Consider the following 23088-nt stretch of genomic DNA (forward strand, 5'->3'; position numbering starts at 1 on the left):
TAGCACAGGGAACTATGTCCAATCTCTCATGATAGAACATGATGGAAGATAATATGAGAAAAAGAATATGTGTGTGTGTGTGTGTGTGTGTGTGTATATATATTGGCTGGGTCACTGCTGTATAGTAGAAATTGACACACTGTAAATCAACTACACTTTAATAAAAAATTTTTTAAAAAGAAACCCCCAAGACATTAGATATTCACGGATAAAGATAAACAATGATATATCCTGGTAAGTAAATTAAATCCGATCAATATAAAAAAAAATCAAAATTGCTTTTTACTTTTTTTTAAGCAATGCCTCTTTCTGGATTAACCCATATCTGATTTTATTGCACCTATAGGGGCTCAGTCCCCCCATATGTGGACAACATTCCACCTCTAATTTTTTTTTTTTCTTTTTAGGGCCGCACCTGCAACATATGGAAGTTTCCGGGCTAGAGGTCACACCGGAGCTGCAGCTCACGGCAATGCCAGATCCCTAACCCACTGAGTGGGGCCAAGGATCGAACCTGCATCTTCATGGATGCTAGTCAGGTTTGTTACCTCGGAGACACTGCGGGAAATCCTCCCACCTCTAATTCTGCCTGCAGGCTTTCTTGGCACAATTTCTTTGGGAGTTTGCTCTGCCAGGTACAGGACAAACCACAAGTATGCACCAGAAGCAGCCCTTAACCAATACAGAAGTAGAAGTTGGTGGATAAAGGCCCCAGGCTCCAACCCTTCGGAGAAGAATTCCGAAGCACATTCTATATGGTGCACCACAGGGCTCTTAGGGGGAGGGAGCCCGGGTTGCCCATAACCGTGCCTAACCAATAAGTGGGTCCTTTATTGGATTTTCCTCCTTCCCTATCTCATTCTTCTCCACTCCCTCACTCATGCTGCCAGGAATCCCTTCCTAAGTCCTTGGCTCAGTCTCTGCCCAGAAGGTATCGGCGTGAACCCAGCTGAGACCTGAAGGCTGGGGAGAGTAAGCCCTGCAGAAAGCCAGGGGGGAAACTGTGGGTTTCAAAAGAATAAGAACGCTCCCATCAAATAGGAAAAACATGTCAATTTTAGGCCACAAGGGAGAGCAATGAAAGGTAAAAATGAAATCAGATTTAAAGAAACACTGTATTGTTCCTACAGTTTTATATTAATAAGCATTCCTACAATTATTTGCATGTTGATAAACATAATTTGTCTTGCAAATAAATGTAACGTGTATAATTACTAAAGTTGGTGAGCTTTGTTTCTTGCCATGCCCTGCAAATCTTTTGAAGCTGATATTGCTAAATTAAATTAAACTCAGCAAATTGACATTGAGTATGTGCTATATCCAAAGCACTTTGCTAAATGCTGTAAGACAAATTATCCTTGCTCAAGGATTTGTTGCCAGTAGAGGCAACAAATATACATATATGGCAAGCTTGAGATTTATCGAGGAAACTGCAGGATTACAGGTATCATCCTAGTACCTGTGGCCTCTTAATAAAGGTCATATATTTATGCATCTTTTACTGAGCATATACCTTAGATCTGCACGAGGGGCTGTTTTTATTATTATTGTTGTTATTATTCATGTGCAAAAATTATTAATGTGTCTCCAAAGTCTAACTCTACTTTTTTTGGTCTTTTGTCTCTTTAGGGCCACACCCATGACATATGGAAGTTCCCAGGCTAGGGGTCAAATTGGAGCTACAGCCACAGCAACTTGGGATCCGAGCTGCATCTGCCACCTACACCACAGTTCATATCAATGCCATATCCTTAACCCAGTGAGTGAGGCCAGGAATCAAACCTGCATCCTCACGGATACTAGTCGCGATGGCTTACTGCTGAGCCACGATGGGAACTCCAAAGGCCAACCCTTCTTAACTCCCTACAAATTCTCTACCTTTGCTTGTAAGCATCTTTAAAGTATTTCAGAGACTCCCCAAAGAAAACCCTCATCTGCTCTTTTTCATGGGCTCCCACGCATATTGCCTGAGGGTTTTGGAAGCTCTCCCTCTGGGAAATGCAAATGCTAGTCACAGAATGTGAGCTCTGGAAGGAAACAATGTTTTCTAGTGTTTTCCAGAGAAATTGATATATATACCATATACCAAGAAAAATGGATGGAGAGGTTTGCATCTGGAAGTGACAGACTCAGACTCAGGGGCTCCAGCCACCCTAGAGGCCTTAGTGTTCAACACCTCTGCATGCTAGTGTGGCTAGGCGGGGCCAGCCAGATGACTGTCAGCTTGCCTGTAAGCTGTTCTTGTCACGTTGGTTTGGAAATACTACTTCAGAGATTGTTTAGCTCCATTTGCTTTTTTTTCAAGCCTTTCAGTTTTACTTTTTTATTTTTATTTTGCTTTTTAGGGCCACCTGTGGCATATGGAAGTTCCCAGGCTAGGGGTCAAATCAGAGCTGCAGCTGCCAGCCTACACTACAGCCACAGCAATGCCAGATCTGAGCATCTGTGACCTACACCACAGCTCATGGCAATGCCGGATCCTTAACCCACTGAGCCAGGGCAGGGATCGAACCTGCATCCTTATGGATACTAGTCAGGTTTGTAACCTGCTGAGCCACTATGGGAACTTGCCTTCAGTTTTAGAAAAGAGAGAACCAAGGACAGGTGGCATGGCTTATCCAAGGGCACACACTGAACTGGAGTTTCTCCCGCTGACTCTGTTTAGAGATGGCTCCTTTTTCACACTTTCACAGTGCTTGTAGCCAGTTCAGGGAGAGGAGAGCATGCAGTGGGGAGCCCAGCAGAGCTGGGGATAGGAAGCAGTAACCAAGTTCCTGGCAAGTGACATGCAGAGACACAGGATGTGGGACAGAGTGTCCCTTGAGTTTCTGGGAGCATAGTTCAGGGAGAGGAGAGCATGCAGTGGGGAGCCCAGCAGAGCTGGGGATAGGAAGCAGTAACCAAGTTCCTGGCAAGTGACATGCAGAGACACAGGATGTGGGACAGAGTGTCCCTTGAGTTTCTGGGAGCATATCCTGGATGGGTTTGGGTGCTGAACAAGTGAATTTTGATGATTCTCCCAAAATAACTTTCCTTTAGAGCTAAAGATATCCAGGCAGGCTCAAGGTTACACAAGCCTTTTTCCCACAGCAGTCTGCTAATTGAATTAAGCCCTTCTTGGCACCAAAGGAGTCTCCCAAACACTGACCGGAAGGATCGATTTTGCACATATAATGACTCAACTTGCCAGTTGCTTTTGGCTGCCTGCCTCAGCTCAGATTTCTCCTTTAGCCACTGTCTCTGTTCATCTTCCTGTAATCGTACTCATACCTGATCTCATTACACACTGGTGACTACCGCTCATGCTTGCCACCCATTCAGAGAGCAAAGGGCTCTGCACGGGGCTGGAACATCTCCGTGGTATTCTCATCCACGTTTGTTTCAGCTGCAATGCTGATGGAACTGAAGGGACTTCACTTAGGAAAGGCAAGGCTGCGTTTTGTGTTTCAGAATCACACATGTGCTAGAATCAAAGCCAAGAAGAAAAAGAAAATCTCAGAATTATGGTCTGTCTTTGAGTAATTCACCTCCCATTAATGTGGGCTTTGACTCCCTTTCAAAGCTCCCTCTGCTTCACTCTGCCAAGAGCCTACACATGGCATTCGTCCAAGCTTTGAAACTTTCTCCCATTCCTTTATGGTGATCTGGCCTGTTTTCTTTTCATTAAATTCATCAATACCTAAAAATTGTATTTCTAACTGCTAAGACCTCTCCCTCATAAGTTAAATATTTCATAGCTCTGAGTTCCTCTGGAGGCTTAGAATTTACCTCAAAGGAGTGACCTCCCCAGGCTGAGAATTTCAGGTAATTTGATGAACCTGCAGTTGGAGATACTTGGGGTGGGCGGTTATTTTGTTTTCTTTACTTGACATCAGCCAGCCACTTACGCACACTAATGCTGCCTAAAAGGTGAAGAGAAATATTTTACAGTGTTTGCGATTCTGCATAGGATGGTGAGATTACACGATTGTGCAAAAAACTAAACCAGGAGTTATTTATCCTGGAAAACCAAACTGGTCAAGCAGGTCCTCAGCATGATAGCAGAACATGTGGATAATAACCAGTAAGGGGGACTAACTCAATCATCTGGTCAGGTCCAATTCTTCTGTGGCCACGTGAGTATAGGATTTATTAAAAAATTGCCCATCTTGGAGTTCCCATCGTGGCTTAGCAGGTTAAGAACCTGACATAGTGAGGATGTGGCTTCAATCCCTGGCCTTGCTCAGTGGGTTAAGGATCTGGTGTTGCCGTTAAAAAACAAAAAATTGTCCAGCTTGGAGCTCTTTCTGTGGTGCAATGGCTTAAGAGCCCTACTGCAGAAGCTCAGGTAGCTGCAGAGACATGGGTTTGACCCCTGGCCTGGCTCAGTGTGTTAAAACAATCTGGTGCTGCTGCAGCTGCAGAGTGTGTTGCAGCTGTGGCTCAGATTTAATCCCTAGCCCAGGAACTTTCATATGCTGTGGGTGCAGCCATAAAAAAAAAAAAAATTGTCCATTTCACTTCCAGGAATAAAGTATAGCATGAGTCATAAGGGAGGAAAAAGTTCTATAAATATGAAAACATCACCAGGCCAAAATTTTGGCTACAATTTGTCAGAATCACTGCTGTCAATAAATAGTGAAACTTTCAGAATTTGGTTGTCCTCTGAATAAAGCTAGTAAGAATGAACACATGGCAAGTAGATTTACTTTTTGACAAAACAATCCAAAAATGGTTTGTTGATGTGTGATTGTTTAGAGATTCAGGAAAGCCCTAAATTTTATAAAGCAGATCTACACCTATCATCAAGACAGGAACATCATCAAAGAAAGCTTATCGCCTACTAAACTCTCTCACAGCCCAGATGTGTGAACAAAAAGAGAAGAAACAGCAGGTGGTGTTTTGCGTGGAGCACACATACAGCCATGTTCTGTCAGAGCTGGCAATACAGATTTTACAGAACTGATGGTTAAATAAATATTCAGGGAAATTCTGTTGGTCACTTGAAATCAGTCACAGTGGGGGTATTTACACCACAGAAATTGGCAGTTGCTAAAGACCAGGGATTTTTGTTTGCTGATTTTGTTTAGTTTTCAGAGAGTGGGCTTACCTGTCCATCGCTATCTACTGGAGGCAGAAAGAGTCTATGTCTAGAAAACATATATTTCCATCTCTCAGAGAGGTGTGTGTTGTGTGGAACTGGTAAAGCTCTCCAGATGTTTCCCAGAACCTGGAGGGCAGATTCCTCCAAGTCTCTTTCCTTCAGGTCTATGCTCACTAAGCAACCCTCTGTTCATTTATTTGGTACCAGAAGATAAATTGGTGTTAGATGGTACTCCTTCAAGTCCTGGGGGTTCTGAGGAACTGTCTTAAGGGACAGCTGAGGAAGGGAGGAGAAAGATCACATGAGGCTGAGCAGTCCTTTCCTTTGTCTTCAACCAGAACATTCATCTTCTCTGTTTTACATATTGGTCATATGCACGCAAGCACACACACCAACCCAAAATAAAACACTTGCTTGGAGAAAGCATGCCACTGCTAAAAAAAAAAAAAAAAAAAAAAAATTGAAAATAGTGGGCCAGAGCTCTTTGTTCACTAGAAAAACATACCCCTTATTAAAGTTAACTCATTTTTCTAGGTATAATTTGGCCACTTGCAAGTTTAGTGAAACTCAGTATCCCTTATTTTTCTTTTTAGAGCTACACCTGCAGCACATGGAGGTTCCCAGGCTAGGGGTCAAATCGGAGCTGCAGCTGCTGGCCTACACCACAGCCACACCCACACCAGATCCAGGCCGGATTTGTGACTTATGCCACAGCTCAGGGTAACGCCAGATCCTTAACCCACTAAGCAAGGCCAGGGGTGGGGCCCGCATCCTCATGGACACTAGTGGGTCTTGCTACTGCTAAGCCACACTGGGAACTTCCTCAGTTAGTCTCCTATTCACTGATCACATTGGGATGTACTGACTGAAAGTTCCAATTTCTTGACTAGACGTGTTAAAGACCAGACTCATCCACGAGGAACTGATCTGTGATTTCCATCAGGTGGTCAGCATGCTCTCTTCTGCTAGCCCTCTTTTACATGGAGTGACTGGGAAACTTTATCTTTGCTACAAGGAAATTGGAAAATGGTCTATGGGGTGAGCTGAGCTCAAGTCAAGGGCAGTTCTGGTCTCTTAAAATGGCCCCTTGGAGCTCCCTGGTGGTGCAGTGTGTTAAGGATCTGGTATTGTCACGACTGTGGTGTTAATTTGATCCCTGGCCCAGGAACTTATGCATGCCATAGGTGCAGCCAAAAAAGATAAATAAATAAAATGACTTCTCTTCTAATTACAGTATGACTTAATGTCCCTTAAAATTTTTAGAAAATTAGAAAAGCAAAAAGAAGAAAATGAAAATCACTTTATTCACCACCCAAAGATGGTCACTATTCCTTACGGTGCGTATTCTAGCTGTTTGTACAAACATATGTGTTCACTCACATACACATGACTTTTTATTATTATTATTATATTATTATTATTTTGCTTTTTAGGGCCACACCTGCAGCATATGGAGGTTCCCAGGCTAGTGGTCCAATAGGAGCTATGGCTGCCAGCCTACACCGAAGCCACAGCAATGCCAGATCCTTAACCCACTGAGCAAGGCCAGGGATCGAACCTGCAACCTCATGGCTCCTAGTCTGATTAGTTTCTGCTGCACCACGACGGGAACTACCATGGCTTTTTTTTAAAGAGGAGTTTTTATTTTTATTTTTTTCGAGTTTCTTTTTTTTTTCATTTTTTTATTACTCAAATGAATTTATCACATCTGTAGTTGTATAATGACCGTAACAATCTGATTTCACAGGATTTCCATCCCACAGCCCAAGCACATCCCCCCACCCCCCAAACTGTCTCCTCTGGAGACCATAAGTTTTTCAATGTCTGTGAGTCAGCATCTGTTCTGCAAAGAAGTTCAGTCTGTCCTTTTTTCAGATTCCACATGTCAGTGAAAGCATTTGATGTTGGTGTCTCATTGTATGGCTGACTTCACTTAGCATGATAGTTTCTAGGTCCATCCATGTTGTTAAAATGCTGGTATTTCATTCTTTTTAATGGCTGAGTAATATTCCATTGTGTATATGTACCACATCTTCTGGATCCACTCCTAAAGAGGAGTTTTTAAACTTCATGCTTGTCACTTGATTGGTTCTCATCACTGCTTCTGCAACTGTAATACATGTGTACAGGTTGATCTATTTATGAAAGGCCTCCTCTCTATAAAATTTTAAGTAAAATGTAGGCGTTCCTCAGTGGCCTAGTCATTAAGGATCTGCCGCTGTTACAGCTTGGTGAGGTTTCAATCCCTGTTCAGGAAACTTCCACATGCTGTGGGCATGGCCCCTCAAGAAAGTAATATAAAAGCTTCAAGTTGAAAAAAATCATGCAGTGGTTTTAGTAGATACTACATGTATGCAGTATAATCTCAAAGCATAATATGATGTTCAATAAATAAACCTGTCTTCCTTCCAAAGTCTACCAGTTTTCCCCAGAGGCAAGCACTGTTATCGGTTTCTTACTTGTTTTAGAGATACTCTGAGCCCAGGCCAGCGTATCTGTAAAGTGTAACAGCTAATTTTTTTTTTTTTGGCTTTTTGCTATTTCTTGGGCCGCTCCCGCGGCATATGGAGGTTCCCAGGCTAGGGGTCCAATCGGAGCTGTAGCCACCGGCCTACACCAGAGCCACAGCAACGCGGGATCCGAGCCGCGTCTGCAACCTACACCACAGCTCACGGCAACGCCGGATCGTTAACCCACTGAGCAAGGGCAGGGACCAAACCCGCAACCTCATGGTTCCTAGTTGGATTCGTTAACCACTGCGCCACGACGGGAACTCCACAATCGCATTTAGAGTTAAGGTTATGCGAGTTTAGGAAGAACAGTGTAGATACAGCAGTTCCCATTACTTATGTATAGTCAATATGGAGGTGGTATTAGTTTTCCTTTGCTGCTGTCACAACCTACCACAACCATAATGGCTTAGAATAACACACACTTATTATATCACAGGTCTGTAGATTAGATGTCAGACATAGGTCTTATTGGGCTAAAATGAAAACTTTGACCAGGCTGCATTTCCTTCTAAAGGCTCCAGGGGGATTTTCTTGCCTTGCCTTTTTCAACCTCTTGGAGGCCACTCCATTTCTTGGCTCATGGCCTCCTTTTTCCACCATCAAAGCCAGAAGTGTTGCATCTCCCTGATCTTTCTTCTGTATTCATTTCTTCTGACCACAGCCGGAAAGACTCTCTGCTTTTAAGGTCTCCCGTGATTAAACTGGGCCCAGATAATTCAGAATAATCCAGATAATCCAGAATAATTTTCCTATTTCAAGGTCCTTGAGTTAACAAAATCTGCAAAGTCTCTTTGCCAAGTAAGGCAATATGTTCACAGGTTCTGGGGATTAGGATGTGGGTATCTTTGGGCAGGGGGCATTATTCTGCCTACCATGGGGATGAAGAGAAATGAATTCCCAAAGGAAAGAAGCACTCCTTCTATACTGTTCTGTGTTATGCGGGGTTCTTGGGAAAATCCCCAAATGTAGCCTGAATTGGCTGGTTCTAGCCAAGTAGCAAATTTTCATTTCTTATAGAAACAATATACTAGCATATCATGACCACTGTTCATAAGCAAGACAGGCCAGAGTCACTGATATTTATAGGCAGCCTGTAAGATATTTTCATGACTCATTGAGTGATATCCACTAATCCTTTGGTTAAAAGTCTGTCTTATTTATGAATTGTGTTTCCTTACTTTTTTAACATCCATTTCTCAAGGTAGGTAAACTTGTCACTTTGAATCTTTTTTTTTGCTTTTTAGGGCTGCACCCTGCAGCATATGGAAGTTCCCAGGCTAGGGGTTGAATCGGAGCTACAGCTGCTAGCCTACACCATAGCCATAGCAATGCCAGATCTGAGCCGCGTCTGCAACCTACACCACAGTTCATGGCAATGCCGGGTCCTTAATCCACTGAGCAAGGCCCAGGATTGAACCACGTCCTCATGGATACTAGTCAGAATCATTCCCACTGTACCACAACAGGAACTCCCAATGTCACTTTGAATCTTAACGTAAAAAGAAATTGTAAAAATATTTTTATCCGTGTCCTAGAATTAAACCTCGTTGTCGCAATTTCTCAGGGAGGAATCACAAGTCCTTTGGCAATGGAAGATTGCTATCTATAGGAGGAAGACCAAAAGCACTACAGATGATACTTAGATATTTTGGGTACCTTGTATATAAGACCAGTTGAGGAAGAACGAAAAGTCAAACTTGGTTTACAGATGGGCAATATGTACAATATGCTGGCACCATTCAAAAATGAGACAGCTGCAGTATTGCAGCCCATGCAGGGGGGGCCCTGCAGGACAAAGGTAAAGGAAAAGCCAGAATTTTGACTGATAGATTTGGTTGTCTGTGTCTAGAGTGAGGGGTGGACCGAAGTATGGATCTATCCTTTTTTGGGGCAGTTGCCGATTGTTGGGCTGGTGAATTTGGAGACTTGGAAGAAATAGGACTGAGAGATTGGTGACAAGCAGGTTTAGAGAGGAGGTGATGTGGAAGGACCTCCATGAATAGGCACAAACTGTGAAGATATTTGTGTTCCACATGAAAGCCCACCTGAGCGCATCTACTGCAATGAGGGTTAATCATCAGATGGACACAATGATGCTCTGAGGTGTCAGTTACTTTCCCTAGTGGACCCCTGAGCAAAGTGGCTGCCGTGACTGGGATGGAGGCTACACGTGGGCTCAGTACCATGGACTTCTGCTTATGAAGCCCGACTTGGCTAACACTCCTTCTGAGTGCCTAACCTACAGATGGCAAAGGCCACCATCACATCCCATTGGGTGGCTTCTCCAACACATGACACCCAGCAGCCAGCAGTTGGCACCCCTTCACACAGTGAGGTACCTTCCCATAAATAGCTTTATCCAGCACCCTAGATGATGGATTTCCAGCACTTTCCAAAGGACAGGTTTCCAGCAAGTTCGGCCAGCACAGTGCCACACAGACCTCCATCACCTCTGTGAGTCACTGCTGTGTTCTCTCCAAGATCCGGATCTTGAACCTGGGGACTGATACACATAGAGAATAAATAAACCCTTCTATTAACTTGATTGATTATTGTCCTGGAATTTTCATCTCATTGTGATCAGAGGAATCAAAGGCTAGTCTAGCCCTGCGATTATAAAGATATACTCACATTTCAAATACCTTAAAATAGGAACTAAGGTTTCTTCAGTAATTCATAAAAAATTTGTCTTATTTTTAAACCTAAGATAATTCTGCATGACTTTATTTTGAAATTTAAAAATCCAAATCTTTCATATTTGCATTAATTTGTTTTCTTTTATGATTTTTATGTTTTCCATTAGAGTTGATTTACCATGTTCTGTCAATTTCTACCATACAGCAAAGTGACCCATACATATATATATATATTCTTTTTTTTTTGTCTTTTTGCTATTTCTTGGGCCGCTCCCGCGGCATATGGAGGTTCCCAAGCTAGGGGTCGAATCGGAGCTGTAGCCACCGGCCTACGCCAGAGCCACAGCAACGCGGGATCCGAGCCGCGTCTGCAACCTACACCGCAGCTCACGGCAACACCGGATCTTTAACTCACTGAGCAAGGGCAGGGACCAAACCCGCAACCTCATGGTTCCTAGTCGGATTTGTTAACCACTGCGCCATGACGGGAACTCCTATATATATATTCTTTTTCTCACATTATCCTCCATCATGTTCCCTCACAAGTGACTAGATATAGTTCCCAGTGCTACACATCACGATCTCATTGCTTATCCATTCCAAGTGCAACAGTTTGCATCTATTAACCCCAGACTCCCAGTCCATCCCACTCCCCTCTTCTCCCCCTTGGCAACCACAAGTCTGTTCTCCAAGTCCATGAGTCTCTTTTCTGTAGAAAGGTTCATTTGTGCCATATATTAGATTCCAGACAGAAGTGATATCATATGGTATTTACCTTTCTCTTTCGGATTGACTTCATTTCGTATGAGGGTCTCTAGTTCCATCCACGTTGCTGCAGATGGCACTATTTTGTTCTTTTTTATGGCCGAATAGTATTCCATTGTGTATATATACCCCATCTTCTTAATCCATTCATCTGTTGATGGACATTTAGGTTGTTTCCATATCTTGGCTATTGTGAAGAGTGCTGCAATGAGCATGCGGTTGTGTGACCTATCATTTTCAAGGAAAGTTTTATCAGGATATATGCCCAAGAGTGGAACTCTTGTTTTAAAAGGTGTCGTGTACAAAGTCAATTGTGACAGAAGAGAGTAATGTATGAGTGAGACTTTCCAACGCTTGCCTTTGGTTTCAGGCAAAGGCTCTTGGTGTTTGTGTTCTGTGGCTGCTTTAAAGCCCGAAAAACAATAATTCCCTTTGTAGCGGCCTTATGATTTATAACCTGCCTTTATACACGTACTATAACTGTGAATCTAATCAGCAACTTCCAAAATTAGTTGTGACAATTTAAATAATGTAATCTCTGTTAGAATGTCATATTTTTATTGTAGAAAGTTTAACAACCACTGAGGGAAAAAAAGAATAAATTTTAAATAATCTATGATTCCATGATCAAGGGATAACTTGTGAAAAACTCTGTTTCAGTCTTACTTTTATACATATAAAGATAGACCGGTTTTTTTATAAAAATGGAATTATGTTGCACATAATCTGCTAATTTATATAACAATGTATCATGAATAGGTGTTTGTGTTATTAAGTGTGCTCCTCTTTTTTTTTTTTTGTCTTTTTGCCTTTTCTAGGGCAGCTCCCTTGGCACATGGAGGTTCCCAGGCTAGGGGTCGATTGGAGCTGTGGTTGCCAGCCTACGCCAGAGCCACAGCAACACGGGATCCGAGGCGTGTCTGCAACCTACACCACAGCTCACAGCAACGCTGGATCCTTAACCCACTGAACAAGGGCAGGGATCGAACCTGCAACCTCATGGTTCCTAGTTGGATTCGTTAACCACTGAGCCATGATAGGAACTCCTAAGTGTACTCCTCTTAAACCATGATCTTAATCCTTTTGTAACTGGACCTCTTGAAGAATCCAATGAAAGCTATACTCCCTAAGCCCTGGAAAAAGCAGCTATGCAAATACACAAAGAAAATTTATCACTTAATGAATAGAACAGGAGCTAGGATTTGTGGGATTTTAAGTTTATAACATTTTGTAGACCCTCTCTTTTTATGTTTGTTTATTTTCAATTTTATTTTTTCTTAGATCCCATGCTTACTTTTAAAACATTTAAACAATGCAGAATATATAAAGTTGCAGTGCCTACCCAAACCTTGCCCCAAGTAATTCTAGCAACTAGAATAGTACTTTCTCTTGTAGAACCCTGTTTATGAAAATATAAATGCATAATAATTTCTATAGTGTTGATTTTTAAAAAATACAAATTACATCATGCAATCCATACAGTTCAACAAGTTGCCTTTCTCCTTTCATATCAGAAATTGAAGGATTTCTTAAATATGAGAAAGTGAATTTAATTTTGACTCCACATTTCATGGAATAGGTTTTTTTTGGGGGGGTGTGTTTGCTTGCTTTTTTTTTTTTTTTTTTTTGCTTTTTAGGTCTGCACCTGAGGCACATGGAAGTTCCTAGGCTAGGGGCTGAATCAGAGCTATAGCTGCCAGCCTCCGCCACAGACACAGCAACTTGGGATCCAAGCCACGTCTGCAACCTACACCACAGCTTATGGCGATGCTGGATCCCTGACTCATTTAGTGAGGCCAGGGATCAAACCTGCATCCTCACGGATGCTAGTCAAATTCATTTCCACTGAGCCACAATGGGAACTTCTCATTTCTAAATTTCAATGTAATCAATGATTAGCTGTTACAAAAACCATTTTTTAAATGTTTTCAAATCAGGTAATTATCAGTTTTTTGAAAATGCTAAACAGTGTTATCAAATAGAAAAAAAGAGTCCTTTTAGTGTTTGTGATTTCTTCTAAAAAATTTATTAGTTTGGTTATTAAGAAAAAAAGGAAACAAAACACTTGTCTACATTGTAAGATTGAGAAACTGACCTGAAAATGATGGGAAATTCCCTTTTTTACACTGCAGGGAGACCTCTAAAAGGAAAAACATGAAATTATATATAAATGTGAATATTTATTTAGAAGGATAAATCACAATTATCTTGCTGGAGAGATGGAGATTCAGGTCCTTTTTATTTTTTATTTTATTTATTTTTTGCATTTTAGGGCCACATGAGCAGCATATAGAAGATCCCAGGCTAGGGGTTGATCAGAGCTACAACTGCCAGCCTATACCACAGTGACAGCAACGAGGGATCCGACCCATGTCTGCAAATTACGCCACAGCTCATGGCAATGCTGGATGCTTAACCTGCTGAGTGAGGCCAGGGATCAAACCCGCATCCTCATGGATACTAGTTGGGTTTGTTACCACTTAGCCACAAGGGGAACTCCAGGTCCTTTTTATTTTTTGTTGAACCTGGGCCATAGCAGCAACCTGAGCCACAGTAGTGACAATGTTGGATCCTTAACCCACTGAGCCACCAGGGAACTCCTTCAAGTCCTTTTTTTTTTTTTCTTTTTTTTTAATGGCTGCACCTGAGGCATATGGCAGTTTCCAGGTTAGGAAACCAAATGGAGCTACAGCTGCTGGCCTAGGCCACAGCCTCGGCAGCACTGGATCTGAGCCGCATCTGCAACTTACACTGCAGGTAACAGCAACGCCAGATCCTGAGCGAGGCCACGGACTGAACCTGTATCTTCACAGAGTCTACGTCCAGTTCTTAACCCCCTGAGCCACTACAGGAACTCCTTCAAGTCCTCTTTAAATGAGTCTGTTCAGGAAATACACAAGACATGCTCCTTAGAAATGCTTCCTGATTGCAACCTGGCTTCCCCTTCATATCTAGAAAATTCTTTAACTCTTAGCAACTCAGCACTCACAGGAGCCTGCACAAATGAAGGGCTGAGGGAGCCCTCTTCACTGCTCACTCCATTAGCCTCAAGGTGAATCCACAGCAGTTCATGAATTACACCTGTTGGGCTGCAGGTTAAAAACTCCTGCTCCATCACATCATTTTAAATGGCTTGCTTGTGATCTCCTGCACGGATGTACAGTAATGTGTTTAACCAAGTGCCCTCTCTGGAATACTTACGATTGTTCATAATACCACTCTGGGATAAACATGCTTACAGCTAAATTGCTGCCATGTCCCTAGTTATTTCCTTAACTAGGAAATATTTAAACTACTAAATATTAAATATCCTAGTTAAACTATTTCCTTAGGATAAATCCCTGTTACATGCCAAATTTCAAATGTTAGGGGTATGCCAAATTTTCAAATGTTAGGTTTGGCAGGACTATTTAAGGTCTATGTCACAAGTGAAGAGATTGCAGTGGTTTAATGGTTTACAGATGTGGATTTTTTTTTTTAAACCTGTGTCTGTAGCAGGCAGAAGGTCCCAGGCCAGGGATTGAACATGTACCATAGTAGTAACAGCCACAGCAGTGACAATACTGGATCCTTATCCTGCTGAGCTACCAGGGAACTCTATGAATTTTTAAACTCAGCTTTTCTGGCCCTCATTCATATATCACTGAGTCTACCACATTCTGCCCCTAGAACCACTGCATTGGGTGAAATGTTGAGGTTTCTTCCTGCCATTTCCCAGCCTTGTCACCTTTGTTTAGGTGCAGTTCAGGTTTTCTTACTGCCCTCTGCTCCATGGTAAACTTTTCAGTTCAACACATAACAGCTGTTATGCGTTATGTGTTAGGTGTTTTGTTGAGCATTATCAGGTGTTTAACCCCTTAGCCAATTTTAGGAGGATTTTATCTGGCACATAAGGGATGCCTAATATACTGATGAGTGTTGAATGGGGTTGAGTAGTTACAACAATCCCACGGAGGTTACAACTCCAGAGGACTGGCTGTGTTTCAGAAACTTCATGATCAAGCTTGTGTATCTAACATTTATGGTTCCAGAGGGGAGTGGCCGTAGACTTTTGAGGTCCACCATTATTCCAAAACTTTTAGCTATACAGTTTTGTAATAAAGTTTGCTACATTTCTGTATGCTTCTCTACTAAAGGTATGGAGGTAAGGAAATCAGTAAAAGAGGAGAAAGAGATAGTTGGGCTCCAGTGCTCACTGTTCTTCCCCAAATTAGTACAAAGTTAAAATAAGCAAACATTTATTGAGTGCCTGCAAGGCACAGGCTAGACTGATTTGAAGAATTTCAGTTCAATGAATATCATTTTATGGTCAGACTCTGATCTATATCACACAATTAATTACGTTGAGTTTTATATATCATAATAAGGCATGTTGAGAAAGCTGAGGAACCAACAGGGATTGGTTCTGCTTTTTACTTAGTTGTGTGGTTTAATTTACTGGGTCTGTGTCCTGGCCATCAAATCACACTAACAATACTTTATTAAAGTGAAATGCAAATTCTACACATTCACATTTATATCTATACCTTTCTATATTACAGGTTAATATACTTAAGAAGATGCTTTATTTATTTATTTCTTTATTTTTTGTCTTTTTGGGGTAGCACCTGGGGCATATAGAGATTCCCAGGCTAGGGGTCGAATCGGAGCTGTAGCTGCTGGCCTACACCACAGCTCACGGCAATGACGGATCCTTAACCCCCTGAGCAAGATCAGGGATCAAACCCGCAACCTCATGGTTCCTAGTCGGATTCATTTCCCCTGCTCCACGATAGGAACTCCCAGGAAGATGCTTTTTGATTAAAGTTTCATATGTGTCACATATATTTAAATTCTATAAAATGTTAAATGTTTTTAGATAATTAAGTGTTCTCAGACAATGCTTTCTAGACTGGGTGGCTTGGGGTGGTAATTGTTCTAAAATGATTTAAAATGCTATAACCTACCTTTTGGTGCTCCTAATCAGGGAAACTATGGCATTTATAAAATGGCAGTTTCTTGTTCATCGTAGTAAAGACATCTGCCAAGGGCAAACTGCAGGCAGCACAGATGCTGCACCTTGGATTACCTTTGAAATGACCTTCGCACCTGCATAAGTTCTTTTAAATATGATGATAAGAAAATGAAACAAAAACCTCACAGCTCTCAATTTATTTCCCTATCCAGCTGTAATAATTTTACATTTCTTACCAGCTACTATAAACAGCAGCAAACGTGAGCTATGCTCTGGAAAAAAAAGTAAATGTCAGTGTTTATTAAGGATACGTTATAATGTGCTCACATGCAGTCGAAACAGAAGAGAGTGAGTGTATCGGTATTTTATCTCTCTGACACATTATTTTGGCTCAGAGAAAACATTCCATCCTTGTCTTCAGTGGCTCATCCAGCATTACCATTTTTTTGTGACTATATGTACGCACGTTACAAAAAAAGCAAAAATTAAATCAGCATGAAATTTTGTTCCTTGCAGCACTAGGTATCTGATTTATTGAGGTATGGCCACAAGGTAGAATTTCATTGTGTTCTGGGAGCCTGGCTGTGAGAGCTGATAGTCTTCACCCTATTAAGGACTCTCCCTGAGGTCAGTAAAAGGCTCTGCTCTACTGCGGTCCCCAAGGTCCAATGCCACCCCGGTACCACGTGCGTCGGAGAGTTAACAGCCACTGGTGTGGTGCTGCCAAAAGCCTCATAAGACTGTCGGGGTGGCTCCAGCTTAGTTCTAGGAAAAGGCGGAGGCTCTAATTGGGAGAGCAGAGCAAGGTGACTTACAGGACGCGGGCAGCCGCCGGGAGACCCATTTGGTCGGGTAGGGCGGCAGCTGCAGGGGACGACAGCCAGCGCCGCGAACAGCCGGGCTCCAGGATCCCGACCGCGTTTTCCCGGCTTCCAAACAACCGCGTTCGCCCCGCCCTCTCCTTTGCGCGCGCTCCCAGCTTCCCCACGCGCGCTCCCCGGGCCCCCGCCGCTTCTGCCCGCGCGTGACCCGCCCTCCCCGCCGGCGCGCGCCCATCTCGCACGCGCGCCCCGCGCTCCCTCCTGCCCGGCGCGCGCGAGCCGGCTGGCCTAGCAGTGCGGTGGGCGGGGCGCCGCGCTGACGTTGCCCGGGATGCGGGCAGGTTCCGCCGCCGCCGCCGCCGCCGCCGCCGCCGCCGCCGCCGCTGCAGCCGCCTCCTCTTCGCCTGCCACCGGGGTTTGTATGAAAACACCCGGCGGCGGGCGGCGAGGAATCCGTCGTGAGCCGGGAGAGCAGCCGCGGGTGCTGCTGACGCCGAACTGGGTGCTGCGGCTCTGCCTGGTCCCTGCCAGCGCCCCATCCTGAGCCGGTGAGCGCCGCTCCGCTGTCCGCGCGTCCGGGCCAGCAGCCCCTCGCCCGCGACTTGCCCGGCTGCCCGCCACCCCTCTGCTCTCTCGGCCGCGGCATCCTGGGGGCGGGAGAAGCCAGGGAGGAGCGGCCCTGAGCCTGCCGTGGTCTGTGCCCTGCGACCCCTCCGCCCCTTACCTGACAGGTTGTGTAACCCGTGTCTTTCGAGGGTGGACCCGGTCTTGAAGGGAAACGCCTGATGGATGGGGGCTTTGGCCGGTGTCTGGAAAACGTCCCGCCCCGCCCCCACCCACGGACACTGGGAAGCCCCCGCCCCGGTCGCCCCCTTCCCGGTCGCCGCGGAGGATTCCTGGCGCGGTCTCCGAGCACAGGCGGCCACCCGTCCTGCCACCCCTTTCTCTCGGGCTACGAGCGCCGGTGGCCTCGGTACAGCGCGGAGCAGAGCGGAGGGGCGGCGGGCCAGGGCCGGGCGCGCGCCCAGCCTCCCCACCCACCCCAGCACCCACCCTAGCTCCCACCCTAGCTCCCACCCTCTAGGTGCGCTAGGCTTTCAGGTGGGATGTGGTGTGATGTTGGTGTTGGCGAGGCTTACTTCCTCTCAATGGGTGGCTTGGCCTGAAGTGTCTTCTCTGCTTACAACTTGTCGCCTTGTGGGTTTGATTTGAACCTGAATCATCGCCCTAGATGACAGTGCAGTGTTTCCCTCCAGCCTTCCTTCCTGAGTTGCGGGTTCTTTATTGCAAGTATTCAGGGCCTCTTGCAACCCAGCGCAAAGGCTTGCGGAGCCCTATGGTGTGGTTTCCCTCCTGTACCTTTAAGTTTCTTAAAGTGCCAGTGCTGTTTTGAATCGGTTAGTTTCCTTTCCTGGGCATTTTACTCATTATAGAATGGAGTTATAAAACATTGATGCAGAATGGCTTTTATACTTAAAGTCCATTTTTCGTTTTAAGATAGAGTCCTCAAGAGCCTGCAGGTGCACTGTTGATGACCTAATATGTTGTAAGATCCAGTAGAAATTTTCTTTGGCGGTATTACTTCTTTGTGGGGTTTTTTTTTTTTTTTTCAGGTATTCACAATTGTGGCAGAGTTTATGATGCACGACAGTTTATAGTTAGCAAGGACTTTAGCAGTCTTCTGGATCACTTATTTTCCTTTACCATTTATGTCCTCATTGGAATCTTTATGTAAATGGAGTTATGTCTTTCTTTGTTAACCTCTGAATTCGTCTTATAAGTTGTCTTTTTTTCTTAATTCCCTGAGAAAGTCAGAAAGTTATTTTTGTAATGTATTGTGGAATGTTTTCAGTTCAGTAGGCCAAAAAAGTAGTAGTTTATTTAAGGCACCTTAAATGGTACGTATTTTAAAACATGTGCCAAGTGTTCATCGAAACCAAGCAAAACCCTGAAAGCTCTATCAGCATTTTCTTACGTAGTTACTGTGAGATAGTCAGCAGTGCCTTATCCACTTTTTCTCATCCTTAAGGCGGAGTTGTAACGTGACTTCTTCTGTTTCCCATTACGCTTTGGTTGAGTTAATTTCTACAACGAAGTTATAGGTTTATTTTTAATGAGCTCAAAGCTCTGCCTTGAATTGCTTCAACACATGTTCAGAATTGCAGTCTCACTCTGAACCCTGAAATGAAGGACATAGATGTGGAGCTAACCTTGCAATTAGCCACATCGCAAAACATTTTAAATATGTCGTGTAATTTAAACCTTTGTAAAAGCAGTTTTTATAAAGCATTTTCAATGGGCTTGAATTGAGACGTTATTCTCTTAGGAATAGTCTGGCTAGACTCTTACATAATCATGGTTTTATCTTCAGTAGCAGAAGGAAAAGGGGTCCAGGATTTGTGGAATTATTTAATTTTATTATAGTCTATGTTTTGAACTTAAAATCCCCTCCACAGTTTCACCTTCCAATATCTACTTTTCTTGCTTGAAGTCCCCTAATACTTGAAAGTTGAGCAGCACATGGGTAGTAATGGATGAACCCTCCAGAGGGCTTCTCTTGGGCAGTAGGTCTCAGTAAGAACAACAGAAATTGTCTAGAGAGGACATGGGACTTAAACTTTATGTATTATTGTTGATTATTGTGCCTATGTGTACTTTAGCTCAGTGGCTAAGGAGTTGGTTCTCAGAACCAGGCAGGCTGGATTTCGATCCTGGTTTTGCTTTGGGCAATTATTTATCTTTGTGCTTCAGTTTCCTCCATTCCAAAATTGGGGGTAATGGTGTATCCTCTTAAGATGATCTTGAATAGTGAACGAGTTAATACATGTGGAGTGCTTAGCCCACAGTGCCTGGCACATAGTAAATGCTCAGTAAATATCATTACTGCTAGTGTTTTTCCTCAGTGCAAGGGATCCAGTAAGCTGAAAAGGGGCTTTGGGCTGATTGAGCACTGCTTCCAGATTAATTCCACTCTGACCTGTTTGCTCTTTTGGGGCTAAGTGAGAGCTTACTCTCACTGTCCTGCCTTGGAAGCATGTAATTTAGTTTAAAATAGAACAGCTAGACCCTGAGCTGGGTGCCCTGAGATGCTGCCGGAGAGTGGCTGAAGTATCCCCGTTTGTCCCCTTCTGACAGAACCTTGGATTGGCTCCCTCATGGTGGTGGTGGCTGCTATTTTAATCATCTGTTTTTGAGCTTATGATTGCCTGTTTCTTTGGCTGTCATGTGCAGCTATCAAAAATGTCATCTACCAGACTATTAATGAGTATATTTATATGTTTCTGATCAAGATACTGCATGAAATTTCCGGGATATACAAAATCATTTTCATTTAAGCATTATTTTTTTATTTTTTATTTTTTTTGGTCTTTTGTCTTTTTTGTTGTTGTTGTTGTTGTTGTTGCTATTTCTTGGGCCGCTCCCGAGGCATATGGAGGTTCCCAGGCTAGGGGTTGAATCGGAGCTGTAGCCACCGGCCTACGCCAGAGCCACAGCAACGTGGGATCCGAGCCGCGTCTGCAACCTACACCACAGCTCACGGCAACGCCGGATCGTTAACCCACTGAGGAAGGGCAGGGACCGAACCCGCAACCTCATGGTTCCTAGCGGATTCGTTAACCACTGCGCCATGACGGGAACTCCCATTTAAGCATTATTTTTTTTCTGTACTGATGTCATATAGAATGAGGTTAATTTTGATTTGCCATTGTGTTCCTCTTCAGTTTTGATGTAATTTTCCTAGGAAAATTAAAAAAAAAATTAATGTACTTTTGTCCATTTTGGTTTGCAGGGATCTTCTGTTAATTACTCTGTTCATTAAATCAGATATTTCCAAATGTTTGGTCTCAGGACCTTTTTATAATCTTAAAAAAATTATTGAGTACCACAAAGAGCTTTTGTGGATTATATCTATATTATATTATAAATTAAAACAAAAATTTTTATTAATTCACTTAAAATGGTCATTATAAACCCATTACATATTAATATAAACATTTTTAGTGGAAGATGACTGTTTTTCAAGAACAAAAAAAAAAATAGAAGATGCATTGTTTTAGATATTTGTAAATCTCTAGTGTCTGGTTTAATAGAAACAGCAGTGGAGTTCCCATTGTGGCTCAGCAGAAAAGAATCTGATTAGCATCCATGAGGATGCAGGTTCAATCCCTGGCCTCACTCAGTGGGTTAAGGATCCAGCGTTGCTGTGGCTGTGGCATAGGCCCGTGGCTACAGCTCTGACTTGGACCCCTAGCCTGGGAACCTCTATATGCCAAGGGTGCTGCCCTCAAAAGACAAGGAAAAAAAAAAAAAAAAAAAAGGAAAAGAAAGGAGGAGTTCCCGTCGTGGCTCAGTGGTTAACGAATCCGACTAGGAACCATGAGGTTGCGGGTTCGATCCCTGGCCTTGCTCAGTGGGTTAAGGATCTGGCGTTGCCGTGAGCTGTGGTGTAGGCCAGCAGCTACAGCTCTGATTAGACCCCTAGCCTGGGAACCTCCGTGTGCTGCGGGCGTGACCCTAAAAAGACAAAAAAAAAAAAAAGAAAGAAAGAAAGGAAACGGCGGGATTCTCACATTTGCTTCTGCATTCAGTCTATAGCAGTATGTTGTTTGGGTTGAAGTATATGTCTTCAGAGAGAAACCCAGCCTCACACAGTTAATGGCTAGAAAAGGGAGGGCTATTTTAATAGCCTCCAGATAATTATGGATATTCTTATCTGGTGCTCCATCAAAACTCGGCGTAAGATAGTCTTCAGTTATATAGGGGTTTGGAATGAGCTTCCACCAAATGTGAGGATTATTTTGAGCTAAAAGCAGTTGAGACACTGTGAGTTCAAGAAAAACTACTACTCCTCTCTTAAGTACCGAGAAGAATTTGAATTGGGGATTTTTTTCTTAGATAAAGAGTTATGGAGTTCCCGTCGTGGTGCAGTGGTTAACGAATCCGACTAGGAACCATGAGGTTGCGGGTTCGGTCCCTGCCCTTGCTCAGTGGGTTAAGGATCCGGTGTTGCCGTGAGCTGTGGTGTAGGTTGCAGACGCGGCTTGGATCCCGCGTTGCTGTGGCTCTGGGGTAGGCTGGCAGCTACAGCTCCGATTCAACCCCTAGCCTGGGAACCTCCATATGCCGCGGGAGCGGCCCAAAGAAATAGCAAAAAGACAAAAAAAAAAAAAAAGAGTTATAATGCAAGATAAATTTTATCCTGTTGTCCCCACCCATATAGCAGGGCAGGTATCTAATTGCCAAACATGTGCTCTTCTTGATTGTCCTGTGAAGGACTCCTGCTCTCCAAAACCTCGGGCCCCTGCCTCATTCCATAACTCGGGGTGGCTTTTTCCACCTCATTTTACCTTTTTTATGTATGTGGGGTCTCTGACCCCTCATGGGTATGCAATTCCCATCTATCAAATTAAATTTGATTTTCTCATGTCAGCTATCTCATGTCAACTTAATTTTTAGACCAACCAGAAGAACCTAGAAAGGTAGAAGAAAGTTTTCTTCCTCTCCGACAGTTGCAGTATGGCATCTGAAATCATACCAACGAACTTTTAAAGATAATATTATATTAAAATCCATTGGTATGAACTTCCAATGGATCTTATGCCCAGGCCTGAATTTGTAAATATTGGCTCAGTGAGTTATGCAAATCTTCCAAAATGTTTACACTTTTCATTATACAATTTCAGAAAATCGCATTTGTTAATACACCACCCATGCCATCAGAAGCAAGGTATTGGGAAGCTGTCCTGGTTGTGACATGATAGTGGATATGAGTTTTCCAGAAATCTGATTTTTTTGCTTGAAAGCTCAAATTTTATCATTGGCAGCAAATATGATTGCCAGTTGATTTCTATAAATGGCAGGTAGACTTCATTTCTGAGCAAAAATTTGCCAAAATACCCAAGTCATCCTTTTAAGTAAAGTTGGTGTTTAATGAAAAAGGCTAGTTCAAGCTCTCAATTCAGTTACACAGCACTTTTCCTCAAGACAGCATCAAGCATTGTAATTCAGTATATAGCAAGAAGTGCCTCATACACATACCATTCTTTGACACAGAACATTAAAAGAACATGTATGCAAGCGCTAAGATTTAACGAAGTTAGTATATATATATTTTTTACTATTTCAGGGACATTCTTAAGTGAAACTCTTTTTTTTATAATTGCTGGTGCTCGATGGTGAAAATACAGTGAATAATAACAGTACATTTTGGCACCAGCATAATTTGTTCCAAGATGCCCCAGATTTAACACACCATTGCTTTTGCACTATTAGTGTAAATGCTAATATAGTTTAAAAAGCTAATAATGTTTTAGTA

The 23088-nt window shown here is 43.2% G+C and overlaps 1 protein-coding gene and 1 long non-coding RNA gene across 2 annotated transcripts in view; one reads left to right on the plus strand and one right to left on the minus strand.

Moving 5' to 3' along the window:
• Positions 1 to 7086: 7086 nt before the first annotated feature.
• On the minus strand, positions 7087 to 16899 carry LOC125112702 (uncharacterized). The gene is made up of 3 exons (XR_007131231.1): positions 16767 to 16899; positions 9936 to 10099; positions 7087 to 7193 (listed from the first exon to the last, which is right to left on the minus strand). It is a non-coding gene; the product is annotated as an uncharacterized LOC125112702 (long non-coding RNA).
• Positions 16900 to 17170: 271 nt separating this feature from the next.
• Positions 17171 to 23088, plus strand: part of AGTPBP1 (ATP/GTP binding carboxypeptidase 1) — a 140402-nt gene continuing 134484 nt past the window's right edge. Inside the window, 1 exon segment of the mRNA XM_047754885.1 lies at positions 17171 to 17320. The gene's annotated coding sequence lies outside the window, so the exon portion shown is untranslated.

This window comes from Phacochoerus africanus, chromosome 12 (genome assembly GCF_016906955.1).
Source record: "Phacochoerus africanus isolate WHEZ1 chromosome 12, ROS_Pafr_v1, whole genome shotgun sequence".
NCBI classification, from domain to species: domain Eukaryota; kingdom Metazoa; phylum Chordata; class Mammalia; order Artiodactyla; family Suidae; genus Phacochoerus; species Phacochoerus africanus.